This window comes from Phyllobates terribilis, unplaced genomic scaffold, assembly GCF_046119375.1.
Source record: "Phyllobates terribilis strain yellow unplaced genomic scaffold, ASM4611937v1 Scaffold_4439__1_contigs__length_60941, whole genome shotgun sequence".
Lineage (NCBI taxonomy): Eukaryota > Metazoa > Chordata > Amphibia > Anura > Dendrobatidae > Phyllobates > Phyllobates terribilis.
The window spans coordinates 1-26771 of NW_027367190.1; the positions used below are offsets into that span (position 1 = coordinate 1).

The 26771-nt window shown below is 44.8% G+C and overlaps 21 non-coding genes across 21 annotated transcripts; all 21 read left to right on the plus strand.

Annotated features, from left to right (window-relative positions):
- The first annotated feature begins 22 nt into the window (after nucleotides 1–22).
- Nucleotides 23–212, plus strand: LOC141249278 (U2 spliceosomal RNA). The gene has a single exon (XR_012312104.1). It is a non-coding gene; the product is annotated as a U2 spliceosomal RNA (small nuclear RNA).
- A 1115-nt stretch (nucleotides 213–1327) lies between these two features.
- On the plus strand, nucleotides 1328–1518 carry LOC141249230 (U2 spliceosomal RNA). The gene has a single exon (XR_012312059.1). It is a non-coding gene; the product is annotated as a U2 spliceosomal RNA (small nuclear RNA).
- A 1114-nt stretch (nucleotides 1519–2632) lies between these two features.
- On the plus strand, nucleotides 2633–2823 carry LOC141249242 (U2 spliceosomal RNA). Its single transcript, XR_012312070.1, has one exon. It is a non-coding gene; the product is annotated as a U2 spliceosomal RNA (small nuclear RNA).
- A 1115-nt stretch (nucleotides 2824–3938) lies between these two features.
- On the plus strand, nucleotides 3939–4129 carry LOC141249254 (U2 spliceosomal RNA). The gene has a single exon (XR_012312081.1). It is a non-coding gene; the product is annotated as a U2 spliceosomal RNA (small nuclear RNA).
- A 1115-nt stretch (nucleotides 4130–5244) lies between these two features.
- Nucleotides 5245–5435, plus strand: LOC141249265 (U2 spliceosomal RNA). The gene has a single exon (XR_012312092.1). It is a non-coding gene; the product is annotated as a U2 spliceosomal RNA (small nuclear RNA).
- Nucleotides 5436–6550: 1115 nt separating this feature from the next.
- Nucleotides 6551–6741, plus strand: LOC141249277 (U2 spliceosomal RNA). Its single transcript, XR_012312103.1, has one exon. It is a non-coding gene; the product is annotated as a U2 spliceosomal RNA (small nuclear RNA).
- A 1115-nt stretch (nucleotides 6742–7856) lies between these two features.
- On the plus strand, nucleotides 7857–8047 carry LOC141249231 (U2 spliceosomal RNA). The gene has a single exon (XR_012312060.1). It is a non-coding gene; the product is annotated as a U2 spliceosomal RNA (small nuclear RNA).
- Nucleotides 8048–9162: 1115 nt separating this feature from the next.
- LOC141249232 (U2 spliceosomal RNA) lies at nucleotides 9163–9353 on the plus strand. Its single transcript, XR_012312061.1, has one exon. It is a non-coding gene; the product is annotated as a U2 spliceosomal RNA (small nuclear RNA).
- Nucleotides 9354–10468: 1115 nt separating this feature from the next.
- Nucleotides 10469–10659, plus strand: LOC141249233 (U2 spliceosomal RNA). Its single transcript, XR_012312062.1, has one exon. It is a non-coding gene; the product is annotated as a U2 spliceosomal RNA (small nuclear RNA).
- A 1115-nt stretch (nucleotides 10660–11774) lies between these two features.
- Nucleotides 11775–11965, plus strand: LOC141249235 (U2 spliceosomal RNA). The gene has a single exon (XR_012312063.1). It is a non-coding gene; the product is annotated as a U2 spliceosomal RNA (small nuclear RNA).
- A 1115-nt stretch (nucleotides 11966–13080) lies between these two features.
- LOC141249236 (U2 spliceosomal RNA) lies at nucleotides 13081–13271 on the plus strand. The gene has a single exon (XR_012312064.1). It is a non-coding gene; the product is annotated as a U2 spliceosomal RNA (small nuclear RNA).
- Nucleotides 13272–14389: 1118 nt separating this feature from the next.
- Nucleotides 14390–14580, plus strand: LOC141249237 (U2 spliceosomal RNA). Its single transcript, XR_012312065.1, has one exon. It is a non-coding gene; the product is annotated as a U2 spliceosomal RNA (small nuclear RNA).
- A 1115-nt stretch (nucleotides 14581–15695) lies between these two features.
- On the plus strand, nucleotides 15696–15886 carry LOC141249238 (U2 spliceosomal RNA). Its single transcript, XR_012312066.1, has one exon. It is a non-coding gene; the product is annotated as a U2 spliceosomal RNA (small nuclear RNA).
- A 1115-nt stretch (nucleotides 15887–17001) lies between these two features.
- LOC141249239 (U2 spliceosomal RNA) lies at nucleotides 17002–17192 on the plus strand. Its single transcript, XR_012312067.1, has one exon. It is a non-coding gene; the product is annotated as a U2 spliceosomal RNA (small nuclear RNA).
- A 1115-nt stretch (nucleotides 17193–18307) lies between these two features.
- On the plus strand, nucleotides 18308–18498 carry LOC141249240 (U2 spliceosomal RNA). Its single transcript, XR_012312068.1, has one exon. It is a non-coding gene; the product is annotated as a U2 spliceosomal RNA (small nuclear RNA).
- A 1115-nt stretch (nucleotides 18499–19613) lies between these two features.
- LOC141249241 (U2 spliceosomal RNA) lies at nucleotides 19614–19804 on the plus strand. The gene has a single exon (XR_012312069.1). It is a non-coding gene; the product is annotated as a U2 spliceosomal RNA (small nuclear RNA).
- Nucleotides 19805–20919: 1115 nt separating this feature from the next.
- Nucleotides 20920–21110, plus strand: LOC141249243 (U2 spliceosomal RNA). The gene has a single exon (XR_012312071.1). It is a non-coding gene; the product is annotated as a U2 spliceosomal RNA (small nuclear RNA).
- Nucleotides 21111–22228: 1118 nt separating this feature from the next.
- On the plus strand, nucleotides 22229–22419 carry LOC141249244 (U2 spliceosomal RNA). The gene has a single exon (XR_012312072.1). It is a non-coding gene; the product is annotated as a U2 spliceosomal RNA (small nuclear RNA).
- A 1115-nt stretch (nucleotides 22420–23534) lies between these two features.
- Nucleotides 23535–23725, plus strand: LOC141249245 (U2 spliceosomal RNA). The gene has a single exon (XR_012312073.1). It is a non-coding gene; the product is annotated as a U2 spliceosomal RNA (small nuclear RNA).
- A 1115-nt stretch (nucleotides 23726–24840) lies between these two features.
- LOC141249246 (U2 spliceosomal RNA) lies at nucleotides 24841–25031 on the plus strand. The gene has a single exon (XR_012312074.1). It is a non-coding gene; the product is annotated as a U2 spliceosomal RNA (small nuclear RNA).
- A 1115-nt stretch (nucleotides 25032–26146) lies between these two features.
- Nucleotides 26147–26337, plus strand: LOC141249247 (U2 spliceosomal RNA). The gene has a single exon (XR_012312075.1). It is a non-coding gene; the product is annotated as a U2 spliceosomal RNA (small nuclear RNA).
- Nucleotides 26338–26771: the final 434 nt, after the last annotated feature.

Sequence of the window (26771 nt, forward strand, 5' to 3'; positions counted from 1 at the left end):
TAGTTTGAAACCAATTCTGGTTATCGCTTCTCGCCTTTTGGCTAAGATCAAGTGTAGTATCTGTTCTTATCAGTTTAATATCTGATACGTCCCCTATCTGGGGACCATATATTAAATGGATTTTTAGAACAGGGAGATGGAAAAAGAGCTTGCTCTGTCCACTCCACGCATTGACCTGGTATTGCAGTATCTCCAGGACCGGTGCACCCCTTCTTTAATGCAGTTTCTAAAATCAGAAAGAATTGAATTCAATGTTTTTTGTTCATTTTGCTTGTTTGTCGGATTTTGGGATGGACTCTTTGGCTTTGCTTTTCTTCTCCTCATTGGATTTTTCATGTTCAAAGTTGCAGAAGCCAGATTACAAGCTCATTTTGGTTCATCTTCAGCAACTGTGCATTGCATTGCCATGTAATGTGATGCAATGCTATCTTTCTAGCTCTCCCTTTTTACTTCCTTTTGGATAAACAGACATATTAGGCAAGCATTTTGGAGCTTTCACCTAAATAACTACAGGTGGTGAGATAAGCTGCACAATATAATTGACCTTTCAGTATATTGTTGCACACACACCATCTATTTAGCAAATGCCCTTGTTATCAACAGCAGCCTTTTAAACTCACCTGAGCTAACAGGTATGTGCGCTGGTTACTCTGCTGCGCTTAAAATTTCTTTTTTGGTTTGCTACAATGCCTTTTCTGAAACGTTGTCTCCTTCTGCTGGAACACTGACTTCTTTCATTTAATGCCTGCAGACTATAAAAGAGAACCCAACCCAAAAAGTTTGGTTGATTAGTCTGTGGCATTCTGTTAAACTGTTGCTTATGGCGGTCTCTGTGAGCTTCTCAGCGACATTCAGCCAGCCAGGTATCCTGCCTGCAGTAGATGGAATGTGGCAATGGAACGCTGGCTGCGCGTGTCATAATAGGCTCTGAGCCTTTATATACCTGTGCACAGCAGCAGCCACCTTCAGTCTGCTGCTGGACAGCCAGCAGCAGCAGCAGCAGGAGAGGTATGTAATCAGGAGCCCTCCTGCTAAGGGTAGACAGCTGCTCGTTCCACCCCACCCCCCGCCTTAATTGGTTCTCCTCCCTTCCAACGGTGTTGAGGCGGGTGGGAACAGCAGGGGGTGAAGGTGCTGTGTTTAAAGAGGTGGAGTTATGCAGATCTAAAACGCGTGGATTGCAGCAGCAGCAAGCCGAAAAGTGCAGGCATGTAAGGGATCTAGAGGTTGACAACATGTCTTCTTAACGGGAGTCCAGGAGCTCATCTCCACAAATGGACTTTTCAGGATCCTTGGGTGGCTCCGTAGTTTGAAACCAATTCTGGTTATCGCTTCTCGGCCTTTTGGCTAAGATCAAGTGTAGTATCTGTTCTTATCAGTTTAATATCTGATACGTCCCCTATCTGGGGACCATATATTAAATGGATTTTTAGAACAGGGAGATGGAAAAAGAGCTTGCTCTGTCCACTCCACGCATTGACCTGGTATTGCAGTATCTCCAGGACCGGTGCACCCCTTCTTTAATGCAGTTTCTAAAATCAGAAAGAATTGAATTCAATGTTTTTTGTTCATTTTGCTTGTTTGTCGGATTTTGGGATGGACTCTTTGGCTTTGCTTTTCTTCTCCTCATTGGATTTTTCATGTTCAAAGTTGCAGAAGCCAGATTACAAGCTCATTTTGGTTCATCTTCAGCAACTGTGCATTGCATTGCCATGTAATGTGATGCAATGCTATCTTTCTAGCTCTCCCTTTTTACTTCCTTTTGGATAAACAGACATATTAGGCAAGCATTTTGGAGCTTTCACCTAAATAACTACAGGTGGTGAGATAAGCTGCACAATATAATTGACCTTTCAGTATATTGTTGCACACACACCATCTATTTAGCAAATGCCCTTGTTATCAACAGCAGCCTTTTAAACTCACCTGAGCTAACAGGTATGTGCGCTGGTTACTCTGCTGCGCTTAAAATTTCTTTTTGGTTTGCTACAATGCCTTTTCTGAAACGTTGTCTCCTTCTGCTGGAACACTGACTTCTTTCATTTAATGCCTGCAGACTATAAAAGAGAACCCAACCCAAAAAGTTTGGTTGATTAGTCTGTGGCATTCTGTTAAACTGTTGCTTATGGCGGTCTCTGTGAGCTTCTCAGCGACATTCAGCCAGCCAGGTATCCTGCCTGCAGTAGATGGAATGTGGCAATGGAACGCTGGCTGCGCGTGTCATAATAGGCTCTGAGCCTTTATATACCTGTGCACAGCAGCAGCCACCTTCAGTCTGCTGCTGGACAGCCAGCAGCAGCAGCAGCAGGAGAGGTATGTAATCAGGAGCCCTCCTGCTAAGGGTAGACAGCTGCTCGTTCCACCCCACCCCCCGCCTTAATTGGTTCTCCTCCCTTCCAACGGTGTTGAGGCGGGTGGGAACAGCAGGGGGTGAAGGTGCTGTGTTTAAAGAGGTGGAGTTATGCAGATCTAAAACGCGTGGATTGCAGCAGCAGCAAGCCGAAAAGTGCAGGCATGTAAGGGATCTAGAGGTTGACAACATGTCTTCTTAACGGGAGTCCAGGAGCTCATCTCCACAAATGGACTTTTCAGGATCCTTGGGTGGCTCCGTAGTTTGAAACCAATTCTGGTTATCGCTTCTCGGCCTTTTGGCTAAGATCAAGTGTAGTATCTGTTCTTATCAGTTTAATATCTGATACGTCCCCTATCTGGGGACCATATATTAAATGGATTTTTAGAACAGGGAGATGGAAAAAGAGCTTGCTCTGTCCACTCCACGCATTGACCTGGTATTGCAGTATCTCCAGGACCGGTGCACCCCTTCTTTAATGCAGTTTCTAAAATCAGAAAGAATTGAATTCAATGTTTTTTGTTCATTTTGCTTGTTTGTCGGATTTTGGGATGGACTCTTTGGCTTTGCTTTTCTTCTCCTCATTGGATTTTTCATGTTCAAAGTTGCAGAAGCCAGATTACAAGCTCATTTTGGTTCATCTTCAGCAACTGTGCATTGCATTGCCATGTAATGTGATGCAATGCTATCTTTCTAGCTCTCCCTTTTTACTTCCTTTTGGATAAACAGACATATTAGGCAAGCATTTTGGAGCTTTCACCTAAATAACTACAGGTGGTGAGATAAGCTGCACAATATAATTGACCTTTCAGTATATTGTTGCACACACACCATCTATTTAGCAAATGCCCTTGTTATCAACAGCAGCCTTTTAAACTCACCTGAGCTAACAGGTATGTGCGCTGGTTACTCTGCTGCGCTTAAAATTTCTTTTTTGGTTTGCTACAATGCCTTTTCTGAAACGTTGTCTCCTTCTGCTGGAACACTGACTTCTTTCATTTAATGCCTGCAGACTATAAAAGAGAACCCAACCCAAAAAGTTTGGTTGATTAGTCTGTGGCATTCTGTTAAACTGTTGCTTATGGCGGTCTCTGTGAGCTTCTCAGCGACATTCAGCCAGCCAGGTATCCTGCCTGCAGTAGATGGAATGTGGCAATGGAACGCTGGCTGCGCGTGTCATAATAGGCTCTGAGCCTTTATATACCTGTGCACAGCAGCAGCCACCTTCAGTCTGCTGCTGGACAGCCAGCAGCAGCAGCAGCAGGAGAGGTATGTAATCAGGAGCCCTCCTGCTAAGGGTAGACAGCTGCTCGTTCCACCCCACCCCCCGCCTTAATTGGTTCTCCTCCCTTCCAACGGTGTTGAGGCGGGTGGGAACAGCAGGGGGTGAAGGTGCTGTGTTTAAAGAGGTGGAGTTATGCAGATCTAAAACGCGTGGATTGCAGCAGCAGCAAGCCGAAAAGTGCAGGCATGTAAGGGATCTAGAGGTTGACAACATGTCTTCTTAACGGGAGTCCAGGAGCTCATCTCCACAAATGGACTTTTCAGGATCCTTGGGTGGCTCCGTAGTTTGAAACCAATTCTGGTTATCGCTTCTCGGCCTTTTGGCTAAGATCAAGTGTAGTATCTGTTCTTATCAGTTTAATATCTGATACGTCCCCTATCTGGGGACCATATATTAAATGGATTTTTAGAACAGGGAGATGGAAAAAGAGCTTGCTCTGTCCACTCCACGCATTGACCTGGTATTGCAGTATCTCCAGGACCGGTGCACCCCTTCTTTAATGCAGTTTCTAAAATCAGAAAGAATTGAATTCAATGTTTTTTGTTCATTTTGCTTGTTTGTCGGATTTTGGGATGGACTCTTTGGCTTTGCTTTTCTTCTCCTCATTGGATTTTTCATGTTCAAAGTTGCAGAAGCCAGATTACAAGCTCATTTTGGTTCATCTTCAGCAACTGTGCATTGCATTGCCATGTAATGTGATGCAATGCTATCTTTCTAGCTCTCCCTTTTTACTTCCTTTTGGATAAACAGACATATTAGGCAAGCATTTTGGAGCTTTCACCTAAATAACTACAGGTGGTGAGATAAGCTGCACAATATAATTGACCTTTCAGTATATTGTTGCACACACACCATCTATTTAGCAAATGCCCTTGTTATCAACAGCAGCCTTTTAAACTCACCTGAGCTAACAGGTATGTGCGCTGGTTACTCTGCTGCGCTTAAAATTTCTTTTTTGGTTTGCTACAATGCCTTTTCTGAAACGTTGTCTCCTTCTGCTGGAACACTGACTTCTTTCATTTAATGCCTGCAGACTATAAAAGAGAACCCAACCCAAAAAGTTTGGTTGATTAGTCTGTGGCATTCTGTTAAACTGTTGCTTATGGCGGTCTCTGTGAGCTTCTCAGCGACATTCAGCCAGCCAGGTATCCTGCCTGCAGTAGATGGAATGTGGCAATGGAACGCTGGCTGCGCGTGTCATAATAGGCTCTGAGCCTTTATATACCTGTGCACAGCAGCAGCCACCTTCAGTCTGCTGCTGGACAGCCAGCAGCAGCAGCAGCAGGAGAGGTATGTAATCAGGAGCCCTCCTGCTAAGGGTAGACAGCTGCTCGTTCCACCCCACCCCCCGCCTTAATTGGTTCTCCTCCCTTCCAACGGTGTTGAGGCGGGTGGGAACAGCAGGGGGTGAAGGTGCTGTGTTTAAAGAGGTGGAGTTATGCAGATCTAAAACGCGTGGATTGCAGCAGCAGCAAGCCGAAAAGTGCAGGCATGTAAGGGATCTAGAGGTTGACAACATGTCTTCTTAACGGGAGTCCAGGAGCTCATCTCCACAAATGGACTTTTCAGGATCCTTGGGTGGCTCCGTAGTTTGAAACCAATTCTGGTTATCGCTTCTCGGCCTTTTGGCTAAGATCAAGTGTAGTATCTGTTCTTATCAGTTTAATATCTGATACGTCCCCTATCTGGGGACCATATATTAAATGGATTTTTAGAACAGGGAGATGGAAAAAGAGCTTGCTCTGTCCACTCCACGCATTGACCTGGTATTGCAGTATCTCCAGGACCGGTGCACCCCTTCTTTAATGCAGTTTCTAAAATCAGAAAGAATTGAATTCAATGTTTTTTGTTCATTTTGCTTGTTTGTCGGATTTTGGGATGGACTCTTTGGCTTTGCTTTTCTTCTCCTCATTGGATTTTTCATGTTCAAAGTTGCAGAAGCCAGATTACAAGCTCATTTTGGTTCATCTTCAGCAACTGTGCATTGCATTGCCATGTAATGTGATGCAATGCTATCTTTCTAGCTCTCCCTTTTTACTTCCTTTTGGATAAACAGACATATTAGGCAAGCATTTTGGAGCTTTCACCTAAATAACTACAGGTGGTGAGATAAGCTGCACAATATAATTGACCTTTCAGTATATTGTTGCACACACACCATCTATTTAGCAAATGCCCTTGTTATCAACAGCAGCCTTTTAAACTCACCTGAGCTAACAGGTATGTGCGCTGGTTACTCTGCTGCGCTTAAAATTTCTTTTTTGGTTTGCTACAATGCCTTTTCTGAAACGTTGTCTCCTTCTGCTGGAACACTGACTTCTTTCATTTAATGCCTGCAGACTATAAAAGAGAACCCAACCCAAAAAGTTTGGTTGATTAGTCTGTGGCATTCTGTTAAACTGTTGCTTATGGCGGTCTCTGTGAGCTTCTCAGCGACATTCAGCCAGCCAGGTATCCTGCCTGCAGTAGATGGAATGTGGCAATGGAACGCTGGCTGCGCGTGTCATAATAGGCTCTGAGCCTTTATATACCTGTGCACAGCAGCAGCCACCTTCAGTCTGCTGCTGGACAGCCAGCAGCAGCAGCAGCAGGAGAGGTATGTAATCAGGAGCCCTCCTGCTAAGGGTAGACAGCTGCTCGTTCCACCCCACCCCCCGCCTTAATTGGTTCTCCTCCCTTCCAACGGTGTTGAGGCGGGTGGGAACAGCAGGGGGTGAAGGTGCTGTGTTTAAAGAGGTGGAGTTATGCAGATCTAAAACGCGTGGATTGCAGCAGCAGCAAGCCGAAAAGTGCAGGCATGTAAGGGATCTAGAGGTTGACAACATGTCTTCTTAACGGGAGTCCAGGAGCTCATCTCCACAAATGGACTTTTCAGGATCCTTGGGTGGCTCCGTAGTTTGAAACCAATTCTGGTTATCGCTTCTCGGCCTTTTGGCTAAGATCAAGTGTAGTATCTGTTCTTATCAGTTTAATATCTGATACGTCCCCTATCTGGGGACCATATATTAAATGGATTTTTAGAACAGGGAGATGGAAAAAGAGCTTGCTCTGTCCACTCCACGCATTGACCTGGTATTGCAGTATCTCCAGGACCGGTGCACCCCTTCTTTAATGCAGTTTCTAAAATCAGAAAGAATTGAATTCAATGTTTTTTGTTCATTTTGCTTGTTTGTCGGATTTTGGGATGGACTCTTTGGCTTTGCTTTTCTTCTCCTCATTGGATTTTTCATGTTCAAAGTTGCAGAAGCCAGATTACAAGCTCATTTTGGTTCATCTTCAGCAACTGTGCATTGCATTGCCATGTAATGTGATGCAATGCTATCTTTCTAGCTCTCCCTTTTTACTTCCTTTTGGATAAACAGACATATTAGGCAAGCATTTTGGAGCTTTCACCTAAATAACTACAGGTGGTGAGATAAGCTGCACAATATAATTGACCTTTCAGTATATTGTTGCACACACACCATCTATTTAGCAAATGCCCTTGTTATCAACAGCAGCCTTTTAAACTCACCTGAGCTAACAGGTATGTGCGCTGGTTACTCTGCTGCGCTTAAAATTTCTTTTTTGGTTTGCTACAATGCCTTTTCTGAAACGTTGTCTCCTTCTGCTGGAACACTGACTTCTTTCATTTAATGCCTGCAGACTATAAAAGAGAACCCAACCCAAAAAGTTTGGTTGATTAGTCTGTGGCATTCTGTTAAACTGTTGCTTATGGCGGTCTCTGTGAGCTTCTCAGCGACATTCAGCCAGCCAGGTATCCTGCCTGCAGTAGATGGAATGTGGCAATGGAACGCTGGCTGCGCGTGTCATAATAGGCTCTGAGCCTTTATATACCTGTGCACAGCAGCAGCCACCTTCAGTCTGCTGCTGGACAGCCAGCAGCAGCAGCAGCAGGAGAGGTATGTAATCAGGAGCCCTCCTGCTAAGGGTAGACAGCTGCTCGTTCCACCCCACCCCCCGCCTTAATTGGTTCTCCTCCCTTCCAACGGTGTTGAGGCGGGTGGGAACAGCAGGGGGTGAAGGTGCTGTGTTTAAAGAGGTGGAGTTATGCAGATCTAAAACGCGTGGATTGCAGCAGCAGCAAGCCGAAAAGTGCAGGCATGTAAGGGATCTAGAGGTTGACAACATGTCTTCTTAACGGGAGTCCAGGAGCTCATCTCCACAAATGGACTTTTCAGGATCCTTGGGTGGCTCCGTAGTTTGAAACCAATTCTGGTTATCGCTTCTCGGCCTTTTGGCTAAGATCAAGTGTAGTATCTGTTCTTATCAGTTTAATATCTGATACGTCCCCTATCTGGGGACCATATATTAAATGGATTTTTAGAACAGGGAGATGGAAAAAGAGCTTGCTCTGTCCACTCCACGCATTGACCTGGTATTGCAGTATCTCCAGGACCGGTGCACCCCTTCTTTAATGCAGTTTCTAAAATCAGAAAGAATTGAATTCAATGTTTTTTGTTCATTTTGCTTGTTTGTCGGATTTTGGGATGGACTCTTTGGCTTTGCTTTTCTTCTCCTCATTGGATTTTTCATGTTCAAAGTTGCAGAAGCCAGATTACAAGCTCATTTTGGTTCATCTTCAGCAACTGTGCATTGCATTGCCATGTAATGTGATGCAATGCTATCTTTCTAGCTCTCCCTTTTTACTTCCTTTTGGATAAACAGACATATTAGGCAAGCATTTTGGAGCTTTCACCTAAATAACTACAGGTGGTGAGATAAGCTGCACAATATAATTGACCTTTCAGTATATTGTTGCACACACACCATCTATTTAGCAAATGCCCTTGTTATCAACAGCAGCCTTTTAAACTCACCTGAGCTAACAGGTATGTGCGCTGGTTACTCTGCTGCGCTTAAAATTTCTTTTTTGGTTTGCTACAATGCCTTTTCTGAAACGTTGTCTCCTTCTGCTGGAACACTGACTTCTTTCATTTAATGCCTGCAGACTATAAAAGAGAACCCAACCCAAAAAGTTTGGTTGATTAGTCTGTGGCATTCTGTTAAACTGTTGCTTATGGCGGTCTCTGTGAGCTTCTCAGCGACATTCAGCCAGCCAGGTATCCTGCCTGCAGTAGATGGAATGTGGCAATGGAACGCTGGCTGCGCGTGTCATAATAGGCTCTGAGCCTTTATATACCTGTGCACAGCAGCAGCCACCTTCAGTCTGCTGCTGGACAGCCAGCAGCAGCAGCAGCAGGAGAGGTATGTAATCAGGAGCCCTCCTGCTAAGGGTAGACAGCTGCTCGTTCCACCCCACCCCCCGCCTTAATTGGTTCTCCTCCCTTCCAACGGTGTTGAGGCGGGTGGGAACAGCAGGGGGTGAAGGTGCTGTGTTTAAAGAGGTGGAGTTATGCAGATCTAAAACGCGTGGATTGCAGCAGCAGCAAGCCGAAAAGTGCAGGCATGTAAGGGATCTAGAGGTTGACAACATGTCTTCTTAACGGGAGTCCAGGAGCTCATCTCCACAAATGGACTTTTCAGGATCCTTGGGTGGCTCCGTAGTTTGAAACCAATTCTGGTTATCGCTTCTCGGCCTTTTGGCTAAGATCAAGTGTAGTATCTGTTCTTATCAGTTTAATATCTGATACGTCCCCTATCTGGGGACCATATATTAAATGGATTTTTAGAACAGGGAGATGGAAAAAGAGCTTGCTCTGTCCACTCCACGCATTGACCTGGTATTGCAGTATCTCCAGGACCGGTGCACCCCTTCTTTAATGCAGTTTCTAAAATCAGAAAGAATTGAATTCAATGTTTTTTGTTCATTTTGCTTGTTTGTCGGATTTTGGGATGGACTCTTTGGCTTTGCTTTTCTTCTCCTCATTGGATTTTTCATGTTCAAAGTTGCAGAAGCCAGATTACAAGCTCATTTTGGTTCATCTTCAGCAACTGTGCATTGCATTGCCATGTAATGTGATGCAATGCTATCTTTCTAGCTCTCCCTTTTTACTTCCTTTTGGATAAACAGACATATTAGGCAAGCATTTTGGAGCTTTCACCTAAATAACTACAGGTGGTGAGATAAGCTGCACAATATAATTGACCTTTCAGTATATTGTTGCACACACACCATCTATTTAGCAAATGCCCTTGTTATCAACAGCAGCCTTTTAAACTCACCTGAGCTAACAGGTATGTGCGCTGGTTACTCTGCTGCGCTTAAAATTTCTTTTTTGGTTTGCTACAATGCCTTTTCTGAAACGTTGTCTCCTTCTGCTGGAACACTGACTTCTTTCATTTAATGCCTGCAGACTATAAAAGAGAACCCAACCCAAAAAGTTTGGTTGATTAGTCTGTGGCATTCTGTTAAACTGTTGCTTATGGCGGTCTCTGTGAGCTTCTCAGCGACATTCAGCCAGCCAGGTATCCTGCCTGCAGTAGATGGAATGTGGCAATGGAACGCTGGCTGCGCGTGTCATAATAGGCTCTGAGCCTTTATATACCTGTGCACAGCAGCAGCCACCTTCAGTCTGCTGCTGGACAGCCAGCAGCAGCAGCAGCAGGAGAGGTATGTAATCAGGAGCCCTCCTGCTAAGGGTAGACAGCTGCTCGTTCCACCCCACCCCCCGCCTTAATTGGTTCTCCTCCCTTCCAACGGTGTTGAGGCGGGTGGGAACAGCAGGGGGTGAAGGTGCTGTGTTTAAAGAGGTGGAGTTATGCAGATCTAAAACGCGTGGATTGCAGCAGCAGCAAGCCGAAAAGTGCAGGCATGTAAGGGATCTAGAGGTTGACAACATGTCTTCTTAACGGGAGTCCAGGAGCTCATCTCCACAAATGGACTTTTCAGGATCCTTGGGTGGCTCCGTAGTTTGAAACCAATTCTGGTTATCGCTTCTCGGCCTTTTGGCTAAGATCAAGTGTAGTATCTGTTCTTATCAGTTTAATATCTGATACGTCCCCTATCTGGGGACCATATATTAAATGGATTTTTAGAACAGGGAGATGGAAAAAGAGCTTGCTCTGTCCACTCCACGCATTGACCTGGTATTGCAGTATCTCCAGGACCGGTGCACCCCTTCTTTAATGCAGTTTCTAAAATCAGAAAGAATTGAATTCAATGTTTTTTGTTCATTTTGCTTGTTTGTCGGATTTTGGGATGGACTCTTTGGCTTTGCTTTTCTTCTCCTCATTGGATTTTTCATGTTCAAAGTTGCAGAAGCCAGATTACAAGCTCATTTTGGTTCATCTTCAGCAACTGTGCATTGCATTGCCATGTAATGTGATGCAATGCTATCTTTCTAGCTCTCCCTTTTTACTTCCTTTTGGATAAACAGACATATTAGGCAAGCATTTTGGAGCTTTCACCTAAATAACTACAGGTGGTGAGATAAGCTGCACAATATAATTGACCTTTCAGTATATTGTTGCACACACACCATCTATTTAGCAAATGCCCTTGTTATCAACAGCAGCCTTTTAAACTCACCTGAGCTAACAGGTATGTGCGCTGGTTACTCTGCTGCGCTTAAAATTTCTTTTTTGGTTTGCTACAATGCCTTTTCTGAAACGTTGTCTCCTTCTGCTGGAACACTGACTTCTTTCATTTAATGCCTGCAGACTATAAAAGAGAACCCAACCCAAAAAGTTTGGTTGATTAGTCTGTGGCATTCTGTTAAACTGTTGCTTATGGCGGTCTCTGTGAGCTTCTCAGCGACATTCAGCCAGCCAGGTATCCTGCCTGCAGTAGATGGAATGTGGCAATGGAACGCTGGCTGCGCGTGTCATAATAGGCTCTGAGCCTTTATATACCTGTGCACAGCAGCAGCCACCTTCAGTCTGCTGCTGGACAGCCAGCAGCAGCAGCAGCAGGAGAGGTATGTAATCAGGAGCCCTCCTGCTAAGGGTAGACAGCTGCTCGTTCCACCCCACCCCCCGCCTTAATTGGTTCTCCTCCCTTCCAACGGTGTTGAGGCGGGTGGGAACAGCAGGGGGTGAAGGTGCTGTGTTTAAAGAGGTGGAGTTATGCAGATCTAAAACGCGTGGATTGCAGCAGCAGCAAGCCGAAAAGTGCAGGCATGTAAGGGATCTAGAGGTTGACAACATGTCTTCTTAACGGGAGTCCAGGAGCTCATCTCCACAAATGGACTTTTCAGGATCCTTGGGTGGCTCCGTAGTTTGAAACCAATTCTGGTTATCGCTTCTCGGCCTTTTGGCTAAGATCAAGTGTAGTATCTGTTCTTATCAGTTTAATATCTGATACGTCCCCTATCTGGGGACCATATATTAAATGGATTTTTAGAACAGGGAGATGGAAAAAGAGCTTGCTCTGTCCACTCCACGCATTGACCTGGTATTGCAGTATCTCCAGGACCGGTGCACCCCTTCTTTAATGCAGTTTCTAAAATCAGAAAGAATTGAATTCAATGTTTTTTGTTCATTTTGCTTGTTTGTCGGATTTTGGGATGGACTCTTTGGCTTTGCTTTTCTTCTCCTCATTGGATTTTTCATGTTCAAAGTTGCAGAAGCCAGATTACAAGCTCATTTTGGTTCATCTTCAGCAACTGTGCATTGCATTGCCATGTAATGTGATGCAATGCTATCTTTCTAGCTCTCCCTTTTTACTTCCTTTTGGATAAACAGACATATTAGGCAAGCATTTTGGAGCTTTCACCTAAATAACTACAGGTGGTGAGATAAGCTGCACAATATAATTGACCTTTCAGTATATTGTTGCACACACACCATCTATTTAGCAAATGCCCTTGTTATCAACAGCAGCCTTTTAAACTCACCTGAGCTAACAGGTATGTGCGCTGGTTACTCTGCTGCGCTTAAAATTTCTTTTTTGGTTTGCTACAATGCCTTTTCTGAAACGTTGTCTCCTTCTGCTGGAACACTGACTTCTTTCATTTAATGCCTGCAGACTATAAAAGAGAACCCAACCCAAAAAGTTTGGTTGATTAGTCTGTGGCATTCTGTTAAACTGTTGCTTATGGCGGTCTCTGTGAGCTTCTCAGCGACATTCAGCCAGCCAGGTATCCTGCCTGCAGTAGATGGAATGTGGCAATGGAACGCTGGCTGCGCGTGTCATAATAGGCTCTGAGCCTTTATATACCTGTGCACAGCAGCAGCCACCTTCAGTCTGCTGCTGGACAGCCAGCAGCAGCAGCAGCAGGAGAGGTATGTAATCAGGAGCCCTCCTGCTAAGGGTAGACAGCTGCTCGTTCCACCCCACCCCCCGCCTTAATTGGTTCTCCTCCCTTCCAACGGTGTTGAGGCGGGTGGGAACAGCAGGGGGTGAAGGTGCTGTGTTTAAAGAGGTGGAGTTATGCAGATCTAAAACGCGTGGATTGCAGCAGCAGCAAGCCGAAAAGTGCAGGCATGTAAGGGATCTAGAGGTTGACAACATGTCTTCTTAACGGGAGTCCAGGAGCTCATCTCCACAAATGGACTTTTCAGGATCCTTGGGTGGCTCCGTAGTTTGAAACCAATTCTGGTTATCGCTTCTCGGCCTTTTGGCTAAGATCAAGTGTAGTATCTGTTCTTATCAGTTTAATATCTGATACGTCCCCTATCTGGGGACCATATATTAAATGGATTTTTAGAACAGGGAGATGGAAAAAGAGCTTGCTCTGTCCACTCCACGCATTGACCTGGTATTGCAGTATCTCCAGGACCGGTGCACCCCTTCTTTAATGCAGTTTCTAAAATCAGAAAGAATTGAATTCAATGTTTTTTGTTCATTTTGCTTGTTTGTCGGATTTTGGGATGGACTCTTTGGCTTTGCTTTTCTTCTCCTCATTGGATTTTTCATGTTCAAAGTTGCAGAAGCCAGATTACAAGCTCATTTTGGTTCATCTTCAGCAACTGTGCATTGCATTGCCATGTAATGTGATGCAATGCTATCTTTCTAGCTCTCCCTTTTTACTTCCTTTTGGATAAACAGACATATTAGGCAAGCATTTTGGAGCTTTCACCTAAATAACTACAGGTGGTGAGATAAGCTGCACAATATAATTGACCTTTCAGTATATTGTTGCACACACACCATCTATTTAGCAAATGCCCTTGTTATCAACAGCAGCCTTTTAAACTCACCTGAGCTAACAGGTATGTGCGCTGGTTACTCTGCTGCGCTTAAAATTTCTTTTTTGGTTTGCTACAATGCCTTTTCTGAAACGTTGTCTCCTTCTGCTGGAACACTGACTTCTTTCATTTAATGCCTGCAGACTATAAAAGAGAACCCAACCCAAAAAGTTTGGTTGATTAGTCTGTGGCATTCTGTTAAACTGTTGCTTATGGCGGTCTCTGTGAGCTTCTCAGCGACATTCAGCCAGCCAGGTATCCTGCCTGCAGTAGATGGAATGTGGCAATGGAACGCTGGCTGCGCGTGTCATAATAGGCTCTGAGCCTTTATATACCTGTGCACAGCAGCAGCCACCTTCAGTCTGCTGCTGGACAGCCAGCAGCAGCAGCAGCAGCAGGAGAGGTATGTAATCAGGAGCCCTCCTGCTAAGGGTAGACAGCTGCTCGTTCCACCCCACCCCCCGCCTTAATTGGTTCTCCTCCCTTCCAACGGTGTTGAGGCGGGTGGGAACAGCAGGGGGTGAAGGTGCTGTGTTTAAAGAGGTGGAGTTATGCAGATCTAAAACGCGTGGATTGCAGCAGCAGCAAGCCGAAAAGTGCAGGCATGTAAGGGATCTAGAGGTTGACAACATGTCTTCTTAACGGGAGTCCAGGAGCTCATCTCCACAAATGGACTTTTCAGGATCCTTGGGTGGCTCCGTAGTTTGAAACCAATTCTGGTTATCGCTTCTCGGCCTTTTGGCTAAGATCAAGTGTAGTATCTGTTCTTATCAGTTTAATATCTGATACGTCCCCTATCTGGGGACCATATATTAAATGGATTTTTAGAACAGGGAGATGGAAAAAGAGCTTGCTCTGTCCACTCCACGCATTGACCTGGTATTGCAGTATCTCCAGGACCGGTGCACCCCTTCTTTAATGCAGTTTCTAAAATCAGAAAGAATTGAATTCAATGTTTTTTGTTCATTTTGCTTGTTTGTCGGATTTTGGGATGGACTCTTTGGCTTTGCTTTTCTTCTCCTCATTGGATTTTTCATGTTCAAAGTTGCAGAAGCCAGATTACAAGCTCATTTTGGTTCATCTTCAGCAACTGTGCATTGCATTGCCATGTAATGTGATGCAATGCTATCTTTCTAGCTCTCCCTTTTTACTTCCTTTTGGATAAACAGACATATTAGGCAAGCATTTTGGAGCTTTCACCTAAATAACTACAGGTGGTGAGATAAGCTGCACAATATAATTGACCTTTCAGTATATTGTTGCACACACACCATCTATTTAGCAAATGCCCTTGTTATCAACAGCAGCCTTTTAAACTCACCTGAGCTAACAGGTATGTGCGCTGGTTACTCTGCTGCGCTTAAAATTTCTTTTTTGGTTTGCTACAATGCCTTTTCTGAAACGTTGTCTCCTTCTGCTGGAACACTGACTTCTTTCATTTAATGCCTGCAGACTATAAAAGAGAACCCAACCCAAAAAGTTTGGTTGATTAGTCTGTGGCATTCTGTTAAACTGTTGCTTATGGCGGTCTCTGTGAGCTTCTCAGCGACATTCAGCCAGCCAGGTATCCTGCCTGCAGTAGATGGAATGTGGCAATGGAACGCTGGCTGCGCGTGTCATAATAGGCTCTGAGCCTTTATATACCTGTGCACAGCAGCAGCCACCTTCAGTCTGCTGCTGGACAGCCAGCAGCAGCAGCAGCAGGAGAGGTATGTAATCAGGAGCCCTCCTGCTAAGGGTAGACAGCTGCTCGTTCCACCCCACCCCCCGCCTTAATTGGTTCTCCTCCCTTCCAACGGTGTTGAGGCGGGTGGGAACAGCAGGGGGTGAAGGTGCTGTGTTTAAAGAGGTGGAGTTATGCAGATCTAAAACGCGTGGATTGCAGCAGCAGCAAGCCGAAAAGTGCAGGCATGTAAGGGATCTAGAGGTTGACAACATGTCTTCTTAACGGGAGTCCAGGAGCTCATCTCCACAAATGGACTTTTCAGGATCCTTGGGTGGCTCCGTAGTTTGAAACCAATTCTGGTTATCGCTTCTCGGCCTTTTGGCTAAGATCAAGTGTAGTATCTGTTCTTATCAGTTTAATATCTGATACGTCCCCTATCTGGGGACCATATATTAAATGGATTTTTAGAACAGGGAGATGGAAAAAGAGCTTGCTCTGTCCACTCCACGCATTGACCTGGTATTGCAGTATCTCCAGGACCGGTGCACCCCTTCTTTAATGCAGTTTCTAAAATCAGAAAGAATTGAATTCAATGTTTTTTGTTCATTTTGCTTGTTTGTCGGATTTTGGGATGGACTCTTTGGCTTTGCTTTTCTTCTCCTCATTGGATTTTTCATGTTCAAAGTTGCAGAAGCCAGATTACAAGCTCATTTTGGTTCATCTTCAGCAACTGTGCATTGCATTGCCATGTAATGTGATGCAATGCTATCTTTCTAGCTCTCCCTTTTTACTTCCTTTTGGATAAACAGACATATTAGGCAAGCATTTTGGAGCTTTCACCTAAATAACTACAGGTGGTGAGATAAGCTGCACAATATAATTGACCTTTCAGTATATTGTTGCACACACACCATCTATTTAGCAAATGCCCTTGTTATCAACAGCAGCCTTTTAAACTCACCTGAGCTAACAGGTATGTGCGCTGGTTACTCTGCTGCGCTTAAAATTTCTTTTTTGGTTTGCTACAATGCCTTTTCTGAAACGTTGTCTCCTTCTGCTGGAACACTGACTTCTTTCATTTAATGCCTGCAGACTATAAAAGAGAACCCAACCCAAAAAGTTTGGTTGATTAGTCTGTGGCATTCTGTTAAACTGTTGCTTATGGCGGTCTCTGTGAGCTTCTCAGCGACATTCAGCCAGCCAGGTATCCTGCCTGCAGTAGATGGAATGTGGCAATGGAACGCTGGCTGCGCGTGTCATAATAGGCTCTGAGCCTTTATATACCTGTGCACAGCAGCAGCCACCTTCAGTCTGCTGCTGGACAGCCAGCAGCAGCAGCAGCAGGAGAGGTATGTAATCAGGAGCCCTCCTGCTAAGGGTAGACAGCTGCTCGTTCCACCCCACCCCCCGCCTTAATTGGTTCTCCTCCCTTCCAACGGTGTTGAGGCGGGTGGGAACAGCAGGGGGTGAAGGTGCTGTGTTTAAAGAGGTGGAGTTATGCAGATCTAAAACGCGTGGATTGCAGCAGCAGCAAGCCGAAAAGTGCAGGCATGTAAGGGATCTAGAGGTTGACAACATGTCTTCTTAACGGGAGTCCAGGAGCTCATCTCCACAAATGGACTTTTCAGGATCCTTGGGTGGCTCCGTAGTTTGAAACCAATTCTGGTTATCGCTTCTCGGCCTTTTGGCTAAGATCAAGTGTAGTATCTGTTCTTATCAGTTTAATATCTGATACGTCCCCTATCTGGGGACCATATATTAAATGGATTTTTAGAACAGGGAGATGGAAAAAGAGCTTGCTCTGTCCACTCCACGCATTGACCTGGTATTGCAGTATCTCCAGGACCGGTGCACCCCTTCTTTAATGCAGTTTCTAAAATCAGAAAGAATTGAATTCAATGTTTTTTGTTCATTTTGCTTGTTTGTCGGATTTTGGGATGGACTCTTTGGCTTTGCTTTTCTTCTCCTCATTGGATTTTTCATGTTCAAAGTTGCAGAAGCCAGATTACAAGCTCATTTTGGTTCATCTTCAGCAACTGTGCATTGCATTGCCATGTAATGTGATGCAATGCTATCTTTCTAGCTCTCCCTTTTTACTTCCTTTTGGATAAACAGACATATTAGGCAAGCATTTTGGAGCTTTCACCTAAATAACTACAGGTGGTGAGATAAGCTGCACAATATAATTGACCTTTCAGTATATTGTTGCACACACACCATCTATTTAGCAAATGCCCTTGTTATCAACAGCAGCCTTTTAAACTCACCTGAGCTAACAGGTATGTGCGCTGGTTACTCTGCTGCGCTTAAAATTTCTTTTTTGGTTTGCTACAATGCCTTTTCTGAAACGTTGTCTCCTTCTGCTGGAACACTGACTTCTTTCATTTAATGCCTGCAGACTATAAAAGAGAACCCAACCCAAAAAGTTTGGTTGATTAGTCTGTGGCATTCTGTTAAACTGTTGCTTATGGCGGTCTCTGTGAGCTTCTCAGCGACATTCAGCCAGCCAGGTATCCTGCCTGCAGTAGATGGAATGTGGCAATGGAACGCTGGCTGCGCGTGTCATAATAGGCTCTGAGCCTTTATATACCTGTGCACAGCAGCAGCCACCTTCAGTCTGCTGCTGGACAGCCAGCAGCAGCAGCAGCAGGAGAGGTATGTAATCAGGAGCCCTCCTGCTAAGGGTAGACAGCTGCTCGTTCCACCCCACCCCCCGCCTTAATTGGTTCTCCTCCCTTCCAACGGTGTTGAGGCGGGTGGGAACAGCAGGGGGTGAAGGTGCTGTGTTTAAAGAGGTGGAGTTATGCAGATCTAAAACGCGTGGATTGCAGCAGCAGCAAGCCGAAAAGTGCAGGCATGTAAGGGATCTAGAGGTTGACAACATGTCTTCTTAACGGGAGTCCAGGAGCTCATCTCCACAAATGGACTTTTCAGGATCCTTGGGTGGCTCCGTAGTTTGAAACCAATTCTGGTTATCGCTTCTCGGCCTTTTGGCTAAGATCAAGTGTAGTATCTGTTCTTATCAGTTTAATATCTGATACGTCCCCTATCTGGGGACCATATATTAAATGGATTTTTAGAACAGGGAGATGGAAAAAGAGCTTGCTCTGTCCACTCCACGCATTGACCTGGTATTGCAGTATCTCCAGGACCGGTGCACCCCTTCTTTAATGCAGTTTCTAAAATCAGAAAGAATTGAATTCAATATTTTTTGTTCATTTTGCTTGTTTGTCGGATTTTGGGATGGACTCTTTGGCTTTGCTTTTCTTCTCCTCATTGGATTTTTCATGTTCAAAGTTGCAGAAGCCAGATTACAAGCTCATTTTGGTTCATCTTCAGCAACTGTGCATTGCATTGCCATGTAATGTGATGCAATGCTATCTTTCTAGCTCTCCCTTTTTACTTCCTTTTGGATAAACAGACATATTAGGCAAGCATTTTGGAGCTTTCACCTAAATAACTACAGGTGGTGAGATAAGCTGCACAATATAATTGACCTTTCAGTATATTGTTGCACACACACCATCTATTTAGCAAATGCCCTTGTTATCAACAGCAGCCTTTTAAACTCACCTGAGCTAACAGGTATGTGCGCTGGTTACTCTGCTGCGCTTAAAATTTCTTTTTTGGTTTGCTACAATGCCTTTTCTGAAACGTTGTCTCCTTCTGCTGGAACACTGACTTCTTTCATTTAATGCCTGCAGACTATAAAAGAGAACCCAACCCAAAAAGTTTGGTTGATTAGTCTGTGGCATTCTGTTAAACTGTTGCTTATGGCGGTCTCTGTGAGCTTCTCAGCGACATTCAGCCAGCCAGGTATCCTGCCTGCAGTAGATGGAATGTGGCAATGGAACGCTGGCTGCGCGTGTCATAATAGGCTCTGAGCCTTTATATACCTGTGCACAGCAGCAGCCACCTTCAGTCTGCTGCTGGACAGCCAGCAGCAGCAGCAGCAGGAGAGGTATGTAATCAGGAGCCCTCCTGCTAAGGGTAGACAGCTGCTCGTTCCACCCCACCCCCCGCCTTAATTGGTTCTCCTCCCTTCCAACGGTGTTGAGGCGGGTGGGAACAGCAGGGGGTGAAGGTGCTGTGTTTAAAGAGGTGGAGTTATGCAGATCTAAAACGCGTGGATTGCAGCAGCAGCAAGCCGAAAAGTGCAGGCATGTAAGGGATCTAGAGGTTGACAACATGTCTTCTTAACGGGAGTCCAGGAGCTCATCTCCACAAATGGACTTTTCAGGATCCTTGGGTGGCTCCGTAGTTTGAAACCAATTCTGGTTATCGCTTCTCGGCCTTTTGGCTAAGATCAAGTGTAGTATCTGTTCTTATCAGTTTAATATCTGATACGTCCCCTATCTGGGGACCATATATTAAATGGATTTTTAGAACAGGGAGATGGAAAAAGAGCTTGCTCTGTCCACTCCACGCATTGACCTGGTATTGCAGTATCTCCAGGACCGGTGCACCCCTTCTTTAATGCAGTTTCTAAAATCAGAAAGAATTGAATTCAATGTTTTTTGTTCATTTTGCTTGTTTGTCGGATTTTGGGATGGACTCTTTGGCTTTGCTTTTCTTCTCCTCATTGGATTTTTCATGTTCAAAGTTGCAGAAGCCAGATTACAAGCTCATTTTGGTTCATCTTCAGCAACTGTGCATTGCATTGCCATGTAATGTGATGCAATGCTATCTTTCTAGCTCTCCCTTTTTACTTCCTTTTGGATAAACAGACATATTAGGCAAGCATTTTGGAGCTTTCACCTAAATAACTACAGGTGGTGAGATAAGCTGCACAATATAATTGACCTTTCAGTATATTGTTGCACACACACCATCTATTTAGCAAATGCCCTTGTTATCAACAGCAGCCTTTTAAACTCACCTGAGCTAACAGGTATGTGCGCTGGTTACTCTGCTGCGCTTAAAATTTCTTTTTTGGTTTGCTACAATGCCTTTTCTGAAACGTTGTCTCCTTCTGCTGGAACACTGACTTCTTTCATTTAATGCCTGCAGACTATAAAAGAGAACCCAACCCAAAAAGTTTGGTTGATTAGTCTGTGGCATTCTGTTAAACTGTTGCTTATGGCGGTCTCTGTGAGCTTCTCAGCGACATTCAGCCAGCCAGGTATCCTGCCTGCAGTAGATGGAATGTGGCAATGGAACGCTGGCTGCGCGTGTCATAATAGGCTCTGAGCCTTTATATACCTGTGCACAGCAGCAGCCACCTTCAGTCTGCTGCTGGACAGCCAGCAGCAGCAGCAGCAGGAGAGGTATGTAATCAGGAGCCCTCCTGCTAAGGGTAGACAGCTGCTCGTTCCACCCCACCCCCCGCCTTAATTGGTTCTCCTCCCTTCCAACGGTGTTGAGGCGGGTGGGAACAGCAGGGGGTGAAGGTGCTGTGTTTAAAGAGGTGGAGTTATGCAGATCTAAAACGCGTGGATTGCAGCAGCAGCAAGCCGAAAAGTGCAGGCATGTAAGGGATCTAGAGGTTGACAACATGTCTTCTTAACGGGAGTCCAGGAGCTCATCTCCACAAATGGACTTTTCAGGATCCTTGGGTGGCTCCGTAGTTTGAAACCAATTCTGGTTATCGCTTCTCGGCCTTTTGGCTAAGATCAAGTGTAGTATCTGTTCTTATCAGTTTAATATCTGATACGTCCCCTATCTGGGGACCATATATTAAATGGATTTTTAGAACAGGGAGATGGAAAAAGAGCTTGCTCTGTCCACTCCACGCATTGACCTGGTATTGCAGTATCTCCAGGACCGGTGCACCCCTTCTTTAATGCAGTTTCTAAAATCAGAAAGAATTGAATTCAATGTTTTTTGTTCATTTTGCTTGTTTGTCGGATTTTGGGATGGACTCTTTGGCTTTGCTTTTCTTCTCCTCATTGGATTTTTCATGTTCAAAGTTGCAGAAGCCAGATTACAAGCTCATTTTGGTTCATCTTCAGCAACTGTGCATTGCATTGCCATGTAATGTGATGCAATGCTATCTTTCTAGCTCTCCCTTTTTACTTCCTTTTGGATAAACAGACATATTAGGCAAGCATTTTGGAGCTTTCACCTAAATAACTACAGGTGGTGAGATAAGCTGCACAATATAATTGACCTTTCAGTATATTGTTGCACACACACCATCTATTTAGCAAATGCCCTTGTTATCAACAGCAGCCTTTTAAACTCACCTGAGCTAACAGGTATGTGCGCTGGTTACTCTGCTGCGCTTAAAATTTCTTTTTTGGTTTGCTACAATGCCTTTTCTGAAACGTTGTCTCCTTCTGCTGGAACACTGACTTCTTTCATTTAATGCCTGCAGACTATAAAAGAGAACCCAACCCAAAAAGTTTGGTTGATTAGTCTGTGGCATTCTGTTAAACTGTTGCTTATGGCGGTCTCTGTGAGCTTCTCAGCGACATTCAGCCAGCCAGGTATCCTGCCTGCAGTAGATGGAATGTGGCAATGGAACGCTGGCTGCGCGTGTCATAATAGGCTCTGAGCCTTTATATACCTGTGCACAGCAGCAGCCACCTTCAGTCTGCTGCTGGACAGCCAGCAGCAGCAGCAGCAGCAGGAGAGGTATGTAATCAGGAGCCCTCCTGCTAAGGGTAGACAGCTGCTCGTTCCACCCCACCCCCCGCCTTAATTGGTTCTCCTCCCTTCCAACGGTGTTGAGGCGGGTGGGAACAGCAGGGGGTGAAGGTGCTGTGTTTAAAGAGGTGGAGTTATGCAGATCTAAAACGCGTGGATTGCAGCAGCAGCAAGCCGAAAAGTGCAGGCATGTAAGGGATCTAGAGGTTGACAACATGTCTTCTTAACGGGAGTCCAGGAGCTCATCTCCACAAATGGACTTTTCAGGATCCTTGGGTGGCTCCGTAGTTTGAAACCAATTCTGGTTATCGCTTCTCGGCCTTTTGGCTAAGATCAAGTGTAGTATCTGTTCTTATCAGTTTAATATCTGATACGTCCCCTATCTGGGGACCATATATTAAATGGATTTTTAGAACAGGGAGATGGAAAAAGAGCTTGCTCTGTCCACTCCACGCATTGACCTGGTATTGCAGTATCTCCAGGACCGGTGCACCCCTTCTTTAATGCAGTTTCTAAAATCAGAAAGAATTGAATTCAATGTTTTTTGTTCATTTTGCTTGTTTGTCGGATTTTGGGATGGACTCTTTGGCTTTGCTTTTCTTCTCCTCATTGGATTTTTCATGTTCAAAGTTGCAGAAGCCAGATTACAAGCTCATTTTGGTTCATCTTCAGCAACTGTGCATTGCATTGCCATGTAATGTGATGCAATGCTATCTTTCTAGCTCTCCCTTTTTACTTCCTTTTGGATAAACAGACATATTAGGCAAGCATTTTGGAGCTTTCACCTAAATAACTACAGGTGGTGAGATAAGCTGCACAATATAATTGACCTTTCAGTATATTGTTGCACACACACCATCTATTTAGCAAATGCCCTTGTTATCAACAGCAGCCTTTTAAACTCACCTGAGCTAACAGGTATGTGCGCTGGTTACTCTGCTGCGCTTAAAATTTCTTTTTTGGTTTGCTACAATGCCTTTTCTGAAACGTTGTCTCCTTCTGCTGGAACACTGACTTCTTTCATTTAATGCCTGCAGACTATAAAAGAGAACCCAACCCAAAAAGTTTGGTTGATTAGTCTGTGGCATTCTGTTAAACTGTTGCTTATGGCGGTCTCTGTGAGCTTCTCAGCGACATTCAGCCAGCCAGGTATCCTGCCTGCAGTAGATGGAATGTGGCAATGGAACGCTGGCTGCGCGTGTCATAATAGGCTCTGAGCCTTTATATACCTGTGCACAGCAGCAGCCACCTTCAGTCTGCTGCTGGACAGCCAGCAGCAGCAGCAGCAGGAGAGGTATGTAATCAGGAGCCCTCCTGCTAAGGGTAGACAGCTGCTCGTTCCACCCCACCCCCCGCCTTAATTGGTTCTCCTCCCTTCCAACGGTGTTGAGGCGGGTGGGAACAGCAGGGGGTGAAGGTGCTGTGTTTAAAGAGGTGGAGTTATGCAGATCTAAAACGCGTGGATTGCAGCAGCAGCAAGCCGAAAAGTGCAGGCATGTAAGGGATCTAGAGGTTGACAACATGTCTTCTTAACGGGAGTCCAGGAGCTCATCTCCACAAATGGACTTTTCAGGATCCTTGGGTGGCTCCGTAGTTTGAAACCAATTCTGGTTATCGCTTCTCGGCCTTTTGGCTAAGATCAAGTGTAGTATCTGTTCTTATCAGTTTAATATCTGATACGTCCCCTATCTGGGGACCATATATTAAATGGATTTTTAGAACAGGGAGATGGAAAAAGAGCTTGCTCTGTCCACTCCACGCATTGACCTGGTATTGCAGTATCTCCAGGACCGGTGCACCCCTTCTTTAATGCAGTTTCTAAAATCAGAAAGAATTGAATTCAATGTTTTTTGTTCATTTTGCTTGTTTGTCGGATTTTGGGATGGACTCTTTGGCTTTGCTTTTCTTCTCCTCATTGGATTTTTCATGTTCAAAGTTGCAGAAGCCAGATTACAAGCTCATTTTGGTTCATCTTCAGCAACTGTGCATTGCATTGCCATGTAATGTGATGCAATGCTATCTTTCTAGCTCTCCCTTTTTACTTCCTTTTGGATAAACAGACATATTAGGCAAGCATTTTGGAGCTTTCACCTAAATAACTACAGGTGGTGAGATAAGCTGCACAATATAATTGACCTTTCAGTATATTGTTGCACACACACCATCTATTTAGCAAATGCCCTTGTTATCAACAGCAGCCTTTTAAACTCACCTGAGCTAACAGGTATGTGCGCTGGTTACTCTGCTGCGCTTAAAATTTCTTTTTTGGTTTGCTACAATGCCTTTTCTGAAACGTTGTCTCCTTCTGCTGGAACACTGACTTCTTTCATTTAATGCCTGCAGACTATAAAAGAGAACCCAACCCAAAAAGTTTGGTTGATTAGTCTGTGGCATTCTGTTAAACTGTTGCTTATGGCGGTCTCTGTGAGCTTCTCAGCGACATTCAGCCAGCCAGGTATCCTGCCTGCAGTAGATGGAATGTGGCAATGGAACGCTGGCTGCGCGTGTCATAATAGGCTCTGAGCCTTTATATACCTGTGCACAGCAGCAGCCACCTTCAGTCTGCTGCTGGACAGCCAGCAGCAGCAGCAGCAGGAGAGGTATGTAATCAGGAGCCCTCCTGCTAAGGGTAGACAGCTGCTCGTTCCACCCCACCCCCCGCCTTAATTGGTTCTCCTCCCTTCCAACGGTGTTGAGGCGGGTGGGAACAGCAGGGGGTGAAGGTGCTGTGTTTAAAGAGGTGGAGTTATGCAGATCTAAAACGCGTGGATTGCAGCAGCAGCAAGCCGAAAAGTGCAGGCATGTAAGGGATCTAGAGGTTGACAACATGTCTTCTTAACGGGAGTCCAGGAGCTCATCTCCACAAATGGACTTTTCAGGATCCTTGGGTGGCTCCGTAGTTTGAAACCAATTCTGGTTATCGCTTCTCGGCCTTTTGGCTAAGATCAAGTGTAGTATCTGTTCTTATCAGTTTAATATCTGATACGTCCCCTATCTGGGGACCATATATTAAATGGATTTTTAGAACAGGGAGATGGAAAAAGAGCTTGCTCTGTCCACTCCACGCATTGACCTGGTATTGCAGTATCTCCAGGACCGGTGCACCCCTTCTTTAATGCAGTTTCTAAAATCAGAAAGAATTGAATTCAATGTTTTTTGTTCATTTTGCTTGTTTGTCGGATTTTGGGATGGACTCTTTGGCTTTGCTTTTCTTCTCCTCATTGGATTTTTCATGTTCAAAGTTGCAGAAGCCAGATTACAAGCTCATTTTGGTTCATCTTCAGCAACTGTGCATTGCATTGCCATGTAATGTGATGCAATGCTATCTTTCTAGCTCTCCCTTTTTACTTCCTTTTGGATAAACAGACATATTAGGCAAGCATTTTGGAGCTTTCACCTAAATAACTACAGGTGGTGAGATAAGCTGCACAATATAATTGACCTTTCAGTATATTGTTGCACACACACCATCTATTTAGCAAATGCCCTTGTTATCAACAGCAGCCTTTTAAACTCACCTGAGCTAACAGGTATGTGCGCTGGTTACTCTGCTGCGCTTAAAATTTCTTTTTTGGTTTGCTACAATGCCTTTTCTGAAACGTTGTCTCCTTCTGCTGGAACACTGACTTCTTTCATTTAATGCCTGCAGACTATAAAAGAGAACCCAACCCAAAAAGTTTGGTTGATTAGTCTGTGGCATTCTGTTAAACTGTTGCTTATGGCGGTCTCTGTGAGCTTCTCAGCGACATTCAGCCAGCCAGGTATCCTGCCTGCAGTAGATGGAATGTGGCAATGGAACGCTGGCTGCGCGTGTCATAATAGGCTCTGAGCCTTTATATACCTGTGCACAGCAGCAGCCACCTTCAGTCTGCTGCTGGACAGCCAGCAGCAGCAGCAGCAGGAGAGGTATGTAATCAGGAGCCCTCCTGCTAAGGGTAGACAGCTGCTCGTTCCACCCCACCCCCCGCCTTAATTGGTTCTCCTCCCTTCCAACGGTGTTGAGGCGGGTGGGAACAGCAGGGGGTGAAGGTGCTGTGTTTAAAGAGGTGGAGTTATGCAGATCTAAAACGCGTGGATTGCAGCAGCAGCAAGCCGAAAAGTGCAGGCATGTAAGGGATCTAGAGGTTGACAACATGTCTTCTTAACGGGAGTCCAGGAGCTCATCTCCACAAATGGACTTTTCAGGATCCTTGGGTGGCTCCGTAGTTTGAAACCAATTCTGGTTATCGCTTCTCGGCCTTTTGGCTAAGATCAAGTGTAGTATCTGTTCTTATCAGTTTAATATCTGATACGTCCCCTATCTGGGGACCATATATTAAATGGATTTTTAGAACAGGGAGATGGAAAAAGAGCTTGCTCTGTCCACTCCACGCATTGACCTGGTATTGCAGTATCTCCAGGACCGGTGCACCCCTTCTTTAATGCAGTTTCTAAAATCAGAAAGAATTGAATTCAATGTTTTTTGTTCATTTTGCTTGTTTGTCGGATTTTGGGATGGACTCTTTGGCTTTGCTTTTCTTCTCCTCATTGGATTTTTCATGTTCAAAGTTGCAGAAGCCAGATTACAAGCTCATTTTGGTTCATCTTCAGCAACTGTGCATTGCATTGCCATGTAATGTGATGCAATGCTATCTTTCTAGCTCTCCCTTTTTACTTCCTTTTGGATAAACAGACATATTAGGCAAGCATTTTGGAGCTTTCACCTAAATAACTACAGGTGGTGAGATAAGCTGCACAATATAATTGACCTTTCAGTATATTGTTGCACACACACCATCTATTTAGCAAATGCCCTTGTTATCAACAGCAGCCTTTTAAACTCACCTGAGCTAACAGGTATGTGCGCTGGT